Source organism: Schistocerca piceifrons, chromosome 9, assembly GCF_021461385.2.
Source record: "Schistocerca piceifrons isolate TAMUIC-IGC-003096 chromosome 9, iqSchPice1.1, whole genome shotgun sequence".
In the NCBI taxonomy this organism is placed as follows: domain Eukaryota; kingdom Metazoa; phylum Arthropoda; class Insecta; order Orthoptera; family Acrididae; genus Schistocerca; species Schistocerca piceifrons.
The window spans coordinates 47330202-47340023 of NC_060146.1; positions in this window are offsets into that span (position 1 = coordinate 47330202).

Here is a 9822-nt window from a genome sequence, read left to right on the forward strand (position 1 = left end):
CGGCGCGCTATGCGGAAGGGGCTGCTCACTAAATTCCGAAATACCATCTTCCCCGAGGATGTAGAGCATATATTATTACCACCAACTTTCAAATCGCGTAATGATCACCATTCACAGATAAGGGAAATTACAGCTCGCACTGAGGCGTTGAGACAGTGGTTTTTCTCTCCCGCGATCCTCGAGTGGAACAGAGGGGAGAGGGGGGGGGGGGATAAGACTTTGGCGCGAATAGTGCCTTCCGCCACACACTGCTTGGTGGTTAGCGGAGTATATATGTAGTTGTAGACGAAAGAGCCGCAGTTGCAGGATGTACAGCCGTCTCTACACTTTACCATAACTGTGAACGTAAAGATTAATGTGGAAAACCAACAGACATCCATTAATTCCCACATATGTCATTAACATAATGTGGTGTCACCGCCAGACACCTCACTTGCTAGGTGGTAGTTTTAAATCGGCCGCGGTCCATTAGTACATGTCGGACCCGCGTGTCGCCACTGTGTGATCGCAGACCGAGCGCCACCACAAGGCAGGTCTCGAGATACGGACTAGCACTCGCCCCAGCTGTATGGACGACTTTGCTAGCGACTACACTGACGAAGCCTCGCTCCTTTGCCGAGCAGATAGTTAGAATAGCCTTCAGCTAAGTCAATGGCTACGACCTAGCAAGGCGCCATTAGTAACATTGCATGTATCTAAAGAGTCTCACTTGTAACGCCACAATCTCCAGATGTACCAAAAGGACGGATTAAAGTTAAGTATTCCAGAAGCTACGTACTTTTCTTTATAGCATTCATTACGTATCCTGTTTCAGACCTCACGCACCCTGCTTTAGCTTAGCGCGTGCCTTTCGGCTTCCTCTCATTGTGTCTAGGCTGTCTTGTCTAGACACAACAGATAAAATTTGTAAGGAACCCTCGTCCTATCGTCATGGGATGTGCAAAAGCGTTGCGGAGCCTGAGACCGGGAATACAATGCCAAGTATAGCTACAGTGTCTGCTGGCCGGGCAAACTACGACAAACCAAGAAAAATTTAAGAAATCTTATGCGTTGGATTACTTTTTGAACACCCTTCGTACATTGCCTTCGAATACAGACAGCAGGTGTTGCAGCCTCTTTGCAGAGCAGTATGTGTCTGGTGGCCACACTTCTAAGCACATCCATACATCCGTACTACGTGAAGGGCGCTGGCACAGGCCACTGATTTTTGACTTCGTGGCCCTGCGGTTCTACAGAAGTCGTCCATGGAATATATACATCTACATCTTCATCTACTTTCCGCAAGTCACCTGTGGTGTGCGACGGAGGGTACTATGTGAACCGTGTGTCACTGCCCCTTTTTCCCGTTAGTCACGAAAGGTTTACGAGAAGAACGATTGGTGGTAACCCTCCGTGTGAACTCCAGTCTCACCAGTTTTACCTACGTGTGCTTTTCGTGACATAAAAATAGGAGGAAATACACTACTGGCCATTACAATTGCAACACCAAGAAGAAATACAGATGATAAACGGGTATACATTGGACAAATATATTATAAAGAACTGACATGTGATTACATTTTCACGCAATTTGGGTGCGTAGATACTAAGAAATCAGTACCGAGAACAATCGTCCCTGGACGTAGTAACGGCCTTGATACGCCTGGGCATTGAGTCAAACAGAGCTTGGATGCTGTGTACAGGTACAGCTGCCCATGCAGCTTCAACACGATACCACAGTCCATCAAGAGTAGTGACTGGCATATTGTGAGGATGCAGTTGCTGGCCACCATTGACCAGACGTTTTCAATTGGTGACAGATCTGGAGAATGTGCTGGCCAGGGCAGCAGCCGAACATTTTCTGTATCCAGAAAGGCCAGTACAGGACCTACAACACGCGGTCGTGCATTATCCTGCTGAAATGTTGGGTTTCACAGGGATCGAATTAAGGGTAGAACCTCGGGTCGTAACACATCTGAAATGTAACGTCCACTGTTCAAAGTGCCGTCAGTGCGAACAAGGGGTGACCGAGACGTGTAACCAATGCCACCCCTTACCATCACGCCGGGTGGTACACCAGTATGGCGATGACGAATACACGCTTCCGATGTTCGTTCACCGCGATGTCGCCAAACACGGATGCGACCATCATGATGCTGTAAACAGAATCCCGGATTCATTCGTGCACCCAGGTTCGTCGTTGAGTACACCATCGCAGGCGCTCCTGTCTGTGATGCAGCGTCAAGGGTAACCGGAGCCATAGTCTCCGAGTTGATAGTCCATGCTGCTGCAAACGTCGTCGAACTGTTCGTTCAGATGGTTGTTGTCCCCATCTGTTGACTCAGGGATCGAGACGTGGCTGTACGATCCGTTACGGCCATGCGGATAAGATGCCTGTCATCTCGACTGCTAGTGATACGAGGCCATTGGGATCCAGCACGGCGTTCCGTATTACCCTCCTGAACTCACCGATTTCATATTCTGCTAACAGTCATTGGATCTCGACGAACGCGAGCAGCAATATCGCCATACGATAAACTGAAATCGTGATAGGTTACAATCCGACCTTTATCATAGTCGGAAACGTGATGGTACGCATTTCTCCTCCTTACACGAGGCATCACAAAAACGTTTCAGCAGTCAACCCCGGTCAACTGCTGTTTGTATATGAGAAATCGGTTGGAAACTTTCCTCGTGTCAGCACGTTGTAGGTGTCGCCCCCGGCGCCAACCTTGTGTGAATGCTCTGAAAAGCTAATCATTTGCAGATCACAGCATCTTCTTCCTGTTGGTTAAATTTCGCGTCTGTTGCAAATCATCTTCGTGGTGTAGCAATTATAATGGCCAGTAGTGTAGTGTAGTGGTAGATTGGTTGCTTATTTGATTTCGGAGAGAGGACCAAACAGCCAGGTCATTGGTTCCATCTGATTAGGGAAGGATGGGAAAGGAAGTCGGCCGTGCCCTTTCAAAGGAACCATCCCGGAAATTTAGGGAAATCAGAATGGCCGTACGGGGTCTTGAGCCGTCCTCCTCCCTAATGCGAATCCTGTAGTGAATTGACTGACTCCTCTAGGAACGTAGGATGACGGAAATTCAGTAGTTAAACACACCGTGAAGCAGAAAGTCTCTGTTGCAGCGTCTGCCGCTGGAGTTGGCTGAACGTAATATTAAAAGACAGCCCTAGGTTCCAGAGTCCGCCCCGATTTCCTCGATCAAAAAACAATACAGTCATGTGGCTTGTTGGTCATTAAGTCCACTACGTGATGATGAGTGGATATGAAGCAGATCCGTGTGCCTTTTCCCAATGTATGGCCACCGCACATTGGACGTGGCTTAGGATGTCCCGTTATCGTGAATTTTTTTCTAATATGTTATATCTTGTTCTTCATCGACAAGGCGTTGGACGATTTGCGATGCCCCCTTTTTCATTTATTTATTTATTTTGTGGACACTTCTATGGATGAAGATGTTCCACGATGTATAAGTGACGGAAGAAAGAATGTGTGGGCATGTTAAAATTGACGCCCCATTCCTTCCTATACGTTTTTCTGATTTCACCCTTTTGCTTTCGTCGAAATGACTTATTTTGTTTTGTTTTAATCAATTACCTTCAATAAGTGTTTTGGAAAAAAAGATAATATTTTAGTTTTTTGAAGGAAAAAACTGCCATTTGAGTGTATGTTTCGGTGTGTTTATTGTGTCAGGGGAAAAAAAATTGGATTGATGATAAGTTGATATATTAATGGTAAAAAAAAAAAAAAACAGGTGAGGGGGCAGCGCGGTGGTCTGTCACGCCAAGTGTCCCGGGTTCGATTCCTGGCTGGGTCGGAGATTTTCTCCGTCCACGGACTGGGTGTTGTCCTCATTATCATTTCATCATCGTCAGTGGAAGGCAACTGGAAACCACCACTGGAGTCACTTCCCTAGGCGCTCATGCGGTGGACCTCTATGACGAGGCTTCCCCCACGACAAGACCTGCCGTAAGGCACAACTTGAAGTTTTTTTTTTTTGTTGTTGTTGCAGAACAATCTTTATTGGATCAAAAACGACGCGTTTCGCCTTGTCTCTCTCAAAGTACAATGAAACAGAACGCAATAAAATATCCTGAGCTGCTATACTAAAAAGTGAAAACCGAAAACGTAAATATGTGAGCGGTAAACGATGGGAAAGCAGTTAAAATGTTATAATTACTGTCAAAAAGCATTCGTCAAATACGCCCGAAGTTCCCGCTAAACGAGCGTGAAAAACACCATAAGAGATAGAATAAAAGCCAAAAATAAATAAATCTACAGAAGAGTACATAAAAATTTTAACCACTGGGTTACCTCGAGCGATGTGATTGCGCTATGGTTATAGCACGGCTCAAGAACAAAGTGACCGTGACTGATCCGCCCTCACACAATGCGTAGACAGTATTGATAGAAACAGAAGCAGCTAATGACGCTAGTACAGATAACCGTCAATAGCTGGTGCCAAATGCAGGTACAAACTCATGAATGAAAAAAAAAATCAAAAGAAATTCGCACAAGCGTTAAATACGAAAGAAATTGTTCGAATATTATTACATAATTGAGTCCAATACCAAAGCATGCGGTTAAGTTATGCGAAAGCTGTGCAGTTAAATAGAAATGATATAGAAAGAGGAAGAACAAATGCGGCAGAGTTGCCTAATACAATAAACAGGGTCAGGGAGCTGACAAACACAAAGAAAATCTTATATGTAAATTGAAGGTGGAGAGGGAAAGAGAGGAAAGGAAAGGAAAGGAAAGGAAAGGAAAGGAAGAAAATCTATTCGTATATGCCACAATTATTATTATTATTATTATTATTATTATTATTCTTTCTTTTCTCAGACGTTATGTCTGGTCAAAATTGGAAAGTGACGCGGACCTTGATTAAGCGTGAGTTCCTTTTAACTGTAGGGTATATGTTACATTGCATTTAGGAACTTTAGGGTAATTGAACATGTACCAATAATTACAGATTTCTGTAGTTGTATACACAAGTTTGGATGTAGCTGTATTGCGTTGTTGTACTGGTGGATATTGTGTGGTACGACTCCTGTAGTTGATAGTATAATTGGTATAATGTCTACTTTATCCTGATGCCACATGTCCTTGACTTCCTCAGCCAGTTGGATGTATTTTTCAATTTTCTCTCCTGTTTTCTACTGTATATTTATTGTATTGGGTATGGATATTTCGATTACTTGTGTTAATTTCTTCTTTTTATTGGTGAGTATGATGTCAGGTTTGTTATGTGGTGTTGTTTTATCTGTTATAATGGTTCTGTTCCAGTATAATTTGTATTCATCATTCTCCAGTACATTTTGTGGTTCATACTTGTATGTAGGAACGTGTTGTTTTATTAGTTTATGTTGTATGGCAAGTTGTTGATGTATTATTTTTGCTACATTGTCATGTCTTCTGGGGTATTCTGTATTTGCTAGTATTGTACATCCGCTTGTGATGTGATCTACCGTTTCTATTTATTGTTTGCAAAGTCTGCATTTATCTGTTGTGGTATTGGGGTCTTTAATAATATGCTTGCTGTAACATCTGGTGTTTACTGTTTGATCCTGTATTGCAATCATGAATCTTTCCGTCTCACTGTATATATTGCCTTTTCTTAGCCATGTGTTGGATGCGTCTTGATCGATGTCTGGCTGTGTTAGATGATACGGGTGCTTGCCATGTAGTGTTTTCTTTTTCCAATTTACTTTCGTCGTATCTGTTGATGTTATGTGGTCTAAAGGGTTGTAGAAGTGGTTATAAAATTGCAGTGGTGTAGCCGATGTATTTATATGAGTGATTGCTTTGTGTATTTTGCTAGTTTCTGCTCGTTCTATAAAGAATTTTCTTAAATTGTCTACATGTCCATAATGTAGGTTTTTTATGTCGATAAATCCCCTTCCTCCTTCCTTTCTGCGTAATGTGAATCTTTCTGTTGCTGAATGTATGTGATGTACTCTATATTTGTGACATTGTGATCGTGTAAGTGCATTGAGTGCTTCTAGGTCTGTGTTACTCCATTTCACTACTCCAAATAAGTAGGTCAATATTGGTATAGCATAAGTATTTATAGCTTTTGTCTTGTTTCTTGTTGTCAGTTCTGTTTTCAGTATTTTTGTTAGTCTTTGTCTATATTTTTCTTTTAGTTCTTCTTTAACATTTGTATTATCTATTCCTTTTTTTGTCTGTATCCTACATATTTATAGGCATCTGTTTTTTTCATCGGTTCTATGCAGTCGCTGTGGTTATCCAATATGTAGTCTTCTTGTTTAGTGTGTTTTCCGTTGACTATGCTAATTTTCTTACATTTGTCTGTTTCAAAAGCCATATTTATATCTTTGCTGAATACTTCTGTTATCTTGGTTGAGTTGTTTATTTGTTGCTGCCAGTAGTTTTAGATAATCCATGTATAGCAAATGTGTGATTTTGTGTTGGTATGTTCCAGTAATATTGTATCCATAATTTGTATTATTTAGCATGTTGGATAGTGGTTTCAGAGCAAGGCAGAACCAGAAAGGACTTAATGAATCTCCTTGGTATATTCAACGTTTAATCTGTGTTGGCTCTGATGTGATATTATTTGAATTTGTTTGGATATTAAGTGTGGTTTTCCAATTTTTCACTACTATGTTTAGGAACTGTATCAATTTAGGATCTACTTTGTATATTTCCAATATTTGTACTAATCATGAGTAGGGTACACTATCAAAATCTTTTTGGTAATCAATGTACGTGTAGTGTAGTGACCTTTGTTTAGTTTTGATATGTCAGCTCTGCATCTACTATCAGTTGCTCTTTACATGCTCGTGCTCCTTTGCTTGGGTGACTTCATGTTGCAAAATTATCACTTCAGGCATTTGTGGTATCATCTTGTATGTGTCTGTTGCTGCTTGTATCCACCGTGCATGCCTGTTATGTTGTCTGGTAAAATTTCTTTTGGTTTGTGTTGAATGTTTGGTTTTGTTTCCTTCTATTATCACTTTTTTTGTATCTTCTAAGTCGTTTGGCCACTGCTTGTAATTTCTGCTTCTTTTCATCTAATTGCTCTATCGCTTCTTGTTGTGAGATTTTACCTAACCTTTTTCGTTTTTTGTCTGATACTTCATTGCTTATAAATTTTCTTAGCTGACCGATGTCTTTTCTCAGTTTTTCTATTCTGATCTGTAGCCTGTGTTGCCATGCTGGTTTTGTGAGTTTCTTCTGTGTGTCGGTTGGTTCTGATCTCTGCCTAGTGTGCATATTTAGTGTAGTGAGTGCTCCTATATAAACCAGTAGTTGTAACTCTTCCATAGTTGTAGTTTCATTTATTTTGTTGTGTATGATTGTGTTGATAGTTGTTATTGTTGTTTCGACTTGTGGGTTATTTGGTGGTCTATGCGAGAATGGTCTAATGTCAGTATTTGTGTCTTTGTATTCTATATGTGTCAGCTGAAATTTGTCTTCTATATCTAACATGTGTGTCACTTCATGTCCTATTTGTGCTTGTTCTGGTGGCTGTCTTAAGATTTCGTTTTCCTCTGATTGTTTAATTGATGCGTGTTGTTCTTTGTTTGTTTGCTCTGGGATGTTTGAGTCCATTACTGTATTTTATTCTTCTTCTGATTGCACATTATTTTGTTCCAGTATTTGTTGTACTTGTTGTTTGATGTTTTCTAATTCTGACTGGGGTATCATGTTATTTTTGATTATTACAAGAATCTGATCAGCTAGTCGTTGTTCTGTTAAAAATTTTAATTCTGGGTATCTGGTAATAAATGTTGTGTATACTTGTGATCTGTGTCCAGTTGTGTTGGCTCCTAAGTTTGTTGCTTGGTAATAACAGAACATGAGGTGTCGGTTAACTTCATCTGACCATCTCATCCTCTGTCTTTGTTTTCCTTGTAGAGTGGTTGCAGGAAGCATGTCCTGCAAAACACCTCTATTTCGATTTAAATCATTTTCCGTGTGGCTAGCAGTGTCGTTACCATTGTGGACGGGCATAGGGTTCAAGCGTCGTCCCCGACCATGACAGGGCTTGTCCGAGGCTTCATTAGTTCTATCCTGAACCAACTAATCACACTAAAAGGGGGGTAGCCCTATTAGTGGTTTGTTCTTTTCGTCGCCTTTTACGACTGGCAGAACATACCGAAGGCCTATTTTTTTCCCGAGCCTCCACGGGGTTTATTATTATTATTACTATTGTCACTATTATTGGCAGCAGCAGCAGTAGTACAATTACTGCCAATATTAACTTCATTGCCAGCTACAGTCTAAGCGCTTCAGTTCTAAGCGCTTCAGTCTGGAACCGCGCGACCGCTACAGTCGCAGGTTCGAATTCTGCCTCGGGCATGGATGTGTGTGATGTCCTTAGGTTAGTTAGGTTTAAGTAGTTCTAAGTTCTAGGGGACTGATGACCTCAGAAGTTAAGTGTCATAGTGTTCAGCCATTTCAACCATTTTTTAACTTCATTGTTCTATAATCAGTATTATTTACTCACATCACAACTTCAGACATTCAGATTACTTGAACACTGCTTGTCATATTAAAATTGTACGACTGTGAAAAAAGTGCTGTATGTGTGATACGCTCGTCCAATGTAAAATAAGGTGTGGTCTTAAGTAAATAAATAAAATTCCGATTAACATAGCAAGCCCTTCAAGTGCGGGATAATGCCAGAACAAAAACTAAATAATAAAATAAAAAAATAAAAACAGTAACGTAGATGTGATATGGCTGCATGTGTAGGAAATGCAGAAACAGTCCTATAAATCCTCTCATTCTGTGGCCGTGGTGCAGCAACTCTGATATATTTCCAGTAGGAAAAAACAGTCTAGTTTTGGTTAGAACAGCAGTCGAGATCGCAATTACATTTGTTCATTATCAGCGGTTTCTGCTGATGTTACAGCCACCCTCAGATTTTTTGGAACCGCTATGGCTGGTGCTGGCTGCTACACGGTTTCTCGCAGGATAACACAGCCGTGCACAGTGTGCAATCTTGGTGTCACGTGAAAATCCGTGTAGCAGCCAGCACCAGCCGTAGGGGAGCCCAAAAAAAGATGTGAGGGTGGCTGTAACATCAGCCGAAACCGCTCGTAATGAACAAATGTTATTGCGGTCTCGAGTGCTGTTCTAACCAAAGTAGAGCACCACATTGCTGCGCTCCAAGGACAATGTTGTCTAAATTTATGAAAAACATCAGAACTTTTTGTGGTGACACCGCCAGACACCACACTTGCTAGGTGGTAGCCTTTAAATCGGCCGCGGTCCATTAGTATACGTCGGAACCGCGTGTCGCCACTGTCAGTGATTGCAGACCGAGCGCCGCCACACGGCAGGTCTAGGGAGACTTCCTAGCACTCGCCCCAGTTGTACAGACGACTTTGCTAGCGATGCTATACTGACAAACTAAGCTCTCATTTGCCGAGACGATAGTTAGCATAGCCTTCAGCTACGTCATTTGCTACGACCTAGCAAGGCGCCATTACCAGTTTTATATAGTGATTATATTAATGTCTAAACAAGAGCGATGTTCTCCAAGTATGGATTAAAGTTAAGTATTCAGGCAACTACGTTCTTTTCTTGATAGGATAATTACTTCAACTTGTTCCAGACCTCACGCCAGTCTGCTTGAGCTTAAACGCGTGCATTTTGCCCTCCTCTAGCAACACGGTGTTGGCTCTTCTGTCAACACATCACCTTTATTGATGCGTTTCGCCTATTTTGAGGCATCTTAAGATTTTCTACATGGGAGAAAATACTGAAGGAAGATTTATGTGAGTCTTCCTTCACCCTGGTGTTTTTGTAGAATTTTAAAGAAGCTTTTAACACCTTCTCAAGCTAGACAGGACGAGTAC